The following is a 5,000-nucleotide window of genomic DNA, read 5'->3' on the forward strand; positions in this document are numbered from 1 at the left end:
ATTGTGTCACGTGGTGGCCCGGGGAATTGGGTAAAACTCGCTGGTAAGAGACTGATGTCTCGCCAGGAAAATCCTCGGACAGCTGGTAGCGGTCAGGTTCCAATTCTTTTTATGGGCTCTCGTGACATGGTTGGTTTCGACCTGGCCTTTCATTAGAAGGGGCTAGCGTTCGATCCCAGGTATGAGGTAGAAATTTATATCTATTTGAACACAATGTTGTGTTGATATTAATCCATATTGACTCATTAGGGGTAATTTGAATGAATTACTACCAATTGTGTCACGTGGTGGCCCGGGGAATTGGGTAAAACTCGCTGGTAAGAGACTGATGTCTCGCCAGGAAAATCCTCGGACAGCTGGTAGCGGTCAGGTTCCAATTCTTTTTATGGGCTCTCGTGACATGGTTGGTTTCGACCTGGCCTTTCATTAGAAGGGGCTAGCGTTCGATCCCAGGTATGAGGTAGAAATTTATATCTATTTGAACACAATGTTGTGTTGATATTAATCCATATTGACTCATTAGGGGTAATTTGAATGAATTACTACCAATTGTGTCACGTGGTGGCCCGGGGAATTGGGTAAAACTCGCTGGTAAGAGACTGATGTCTCGCCAGGAAAATCCTCGGACAGCTGGTAGCGGTCAGGTTCCAATTCTTTTTATGGGCTCTCGTGACATGGTTGGTTTCGACCTGGCCTTTCATTAGAAGGGGCTAGCGTTCGATCCCAGGTATGAGGTAGAAATTTATATCTATTTGAACACAATGTTGTGTTGATATTAATCCATATTGACTCATTAGGGGTAATTTGAATGAATTACTACCAATTGTGTCACGTGGTGGCCCGGGGAATTGGGTAAAACTCGCTGGTAAGAGACTGATGTCTCGCCAGGAAAATCCTCGGACAGCTGGTAGCGGTCAGGTTCCAATTCTTTTTATGGGCTCTCGTGACATGGTTGGTTTCGACCTGGCCTTTCATTAGAAGGGGCTAGCGTTCGATCCCAGGTATGAGGTAGAAATTTATATCTATTTGAACACAATGTTGTGTTGATATTAATCCATATTGACTCATTAGGGGTAATTTGAATGAATTACTACCAATTGTGTCACGTGGTGGCCCGGGGAATTGGGTAAAACTCGCTGGTAAGAGACTGATGTCTCGCCAGGAAAATCCTCGGACAGCTGGTAGCGGTCAGGTTCCAATTCTTTTTATGGGCTCTCGTGACATGGTTGGTTTCGACCTGGCCTTTCATTAGAAGGGGCTAGCGTTCGATCCCAGGTATGAGGTAGAAATTTATATCTATTTGAACACAATGTTGTGTTGATATTAATCCATATTGACTCATTAGGGGTAATTTGAATGAATTACTACCAATTGTGTCACGTGGTGGCCCGGGGAATTAGGTAAAACTCGCTGGTAAGAGACTGATGTCTCGCCAGGAAAATCCTCGGACAGCTGGTAGCGGTCAGGTTCCAATTCTTTTTATGGGCTCTCGTGACATGGTTGGTTTCGACCTGGCCTTTCATTAGAAGGGGCTAGCGTTCGATCCCAGGTATGAGGTAGAAATTTATATCTATTTGAACACAATGTTGTGTTGATATTAATCCATATTGACTCATTAGGGGTAATTTGAATGAATTACTACCAATTGTGTCACGTGGTGGCCCGGGGAATTGGGTAAAACTAGCTGGTAAGAGACTGATGTCTCGCCAGGAAAATCCTCGGACAGCTGGTAGCGGTCAGGTTCCAATTCTTTTTATGGGCTCTCGTGACATGGTTGGTTTCGACCTGGCCTTTCATTAGAAGGGGCTAGCGTTCGATCCCAGGTATGAGGTAGAAATTTATATCTATTTGAACACAATGTTGTGTTGATATTAATCCATATTGACTCATTAGGGGTAATTTGAATGAATTACTACCAATTGTGTCACGTGGTGGCCCGGGGAATTGGGTAAAACTCGCTGGTAAGAGACTGATGTCTCGCCAGGAAAATCCTCGGACAGCTGGTAGCGGTCAGGTTCCAATTCTTTTTATGGGCTCTCGTGACATGGTTGGTTTCGACCTGGCCTTTCATTAGAAGGGGCTAGCGTTCGATCCCAGGTATGAGGTAGAAATTTATATCTATTTGAACACAATGTTGTGTTGATATTAATCCATATTGACTCATTAGGGGTAATTTGAATGAATTACTACCAATTGTGTCACGTGGTGGCCCGGGGAATTGGGTAAAACTCGCTGGTAAGAGACTGATGTCTCGCCAGGAAAATCCTCGGACAGCTGGTAGCGGTCAGGTTCCAATTCTTTTTATGGGCTCTCGTGACATGGTTGGTTTCGACCTGGCCTTTCATTAGAAGGGGCTAGCGTTCGATCCCAGGTATGAGGTAGAAATTTATATCTATTTGAACACAATGTTGTGTTGATATTAATCCATATTGACTCATTAGGGGTAATTTGAATGAATTACTACCAATTGTGTCACGTGGTGGCCCGGGGAATTGGGTAAAACTCGCTGGTAAGAGACTGATGTCTCGCCAGGAAAATCCTCGGACAGCTGGTAGCGGTCAGGTTCCAATTCTTTTTATGGGCTCTCGTGACATGGTTGGTTTCGACCTGGCCTTTCATTAGAAGGGGCTAGCGTTCGATCCCAGGTATGAGGTAGAAATTTATATCTATTTGAACACAATGTTGTGTTGATATTAATCCATATTGACTCATTAGGGGTAATTTGAATGAATTACTACCAATTGTGTCACGTGGTGGCCCGGGGAATTGGGTAAAACTCGCTGGTAAGAGACTGATGTCTCGCCAGGAAAATCCTCGGACAGCTGGTAGCGGTCAGGTTCCAATTCTTTTTATGGGCTCTCGTGACATGGTTGGTTTCGACCTGGCCTTTCATTAGAAGGGGCTAGCGTTCGATCCCAGGTATGAGGTAGAAATTTATATCTATTTGAACACAATGTTGTGTTGATATTAATCCATATATATATATATATAAATATAAATATGTGTATATATATATGTATATATATATAAATGTATGTATGTATATATATGTATATATATATATATATATATATATATATATATATATATATATATATATATATATAAATGTATGTATGTATATATATATATATACATATATATATATATATATATATATATATATATATATATATATATATATATATATATATATGCACACACACACACACACATATATATATATATATATATATATATATATATATATATATATATATATATATATATGTATATATATATATATATATATATATATATATATATATATATATATATATATATATATACATATAATGCATGCGTGTGTGTGTGTGGATGCAAAATATATATTATGCATATATGATATTCCATGAATAAGTATTTACTTGAGAGAGAGAGAGAGAGAGAGAGAGAGAGAGAAAGAGATCCTCCAACGACTTACTTATGATCTCTGAGGTGATCCTGTCTCCTGAAGGCCTTCCCGCAGACGTCGCAAGGAAAGGGGCGCTCGTCGGTGTGGGTCCTCTCGTGGATGAGCAGATTGTAACTCTTCGTGAAATGCCGAGAACAATACTTGCAGATGAACTGCTTCTTGGGCCTGGCTGCCCGGCCGGAAACACGCAGGAGCCTTCTGTCGAAAATGCCCGGCAGGAGGGGGTTCCCCATGCCCAAGGAGGGTACTCCCAGTGGGGGCATTGAGTGCCCTAAGGGTAAGACATGTGTTGGGAGATCACCTATGCCCCTTCCTGGAGTATTTTGCATTTGGGATCCTCCACCCTCTTCGTTCCTCTGGGATTCGCCTCTGTCGGGGCTGGCCACATCCTGGAGGCGCCGGGCGCCTCGGGATACTACAGGGTGGAAGGCGGACGGGGCGGCCTCGGAATTCACCTAAGGGAGAAGAAAATCAGTACATTATTTGCTTATAACTGTAAAGCAATGGTTGGGCCACCTTTTCCGGATGCTTTGCCTCTTTTCACGCCTTTTAATGCTTTCTTTAATTCTCCTACTGTTATTTTTGGTACATCTAGATTAGCTTGATGCTTCTCGATAAGTTTGAGTAGGGAGAGAATATTTATTCACCCGATCAAACTCCATTTTCTGTTTGGTCTTCCTTGTGACTTATTGACGCTTGTAAATTACTCCAAAGGTCTACTACAAGTTTTAGTATCGCTAAATCCTTCCTTTTTTTCCCTAATTGACGAGGCAATTCCAATTCTGCCTTGACAAACTAATCAATATTTACAAATAGTAATTAAGAAATATAAAAATAAATACTTTGCACTAAAGCTTATTATTGATATGTTTAAGCAGCAGAGAAATATCAATTCTCTTACTAATATAGATACGTGTAGATACTTTATCCGGAAAATAAATTTAAGAAATTATATATTCTTTACCAAAATTAAGGTGTATTAAAAATATTCTGGTAATTTCAATGCATCCCCAAGAATTGATCTCCGATATTTATCAATTCAATTATATGGCCACGTGTATGCATGTATGTGTGTGTATATATATATTCATATATATACTTACAATTACAGTCAATCAAGCAATAAAAATGTCAAGTTCAACGGGTCAAAATATATCCTGAGTCCATTCCAACTTATTTAAAGAAAATAAAGTAATCAAAATAATGTTTTGGATACAAAGCAAGTTTAATTCAATAAACATCTCGTGAAGAAATCATAACAGTTATTTAAAATAGCTTCAAAAGTGATAAGAGAATAACTAATTAAAATAAATAAAGTAATTTCTTATTTAGTACATATCTAACTGAAATGGATATAGTTGAAGATGAAAATTAATGGCATATACATATATATATATATATATATATATATATATATATATATATATATATATATATATATGTATATATATATATATATATATATATATATATATATATATATATATATATATATATATTAGGCATAAATATGTTTGAAGGCGTAAAAGAAAATTACATTTTGACG

General features: G+C 38.7%; 1 pseudogene; it reads right to left on the minus strand.

The window, feature by feature from the left end:
• The window catches only part of LOC137651235 (protein bowel-like), a 167,572-nt pseudogene that overhangs the window by 22,994 nt on the left and 139,578 nt on the right, over nucleotides 1-5,000 (minus strand).

Source organism: Palaemon carinicauda, chromosome 12, assembly GCF_036898095.1.
Source record: "Palaemon carinicauda isolate YSFRI2023 chromosome 12, ASM3689809v2, whole genome shotgun sequence".
Classification (NCBI taxonomy): Eukaryota; Metazoa; Arthropoda; class Malacostraca; order Decapoda; family Palaemonidae; genus Palaemon; species Palaemon carinicauda.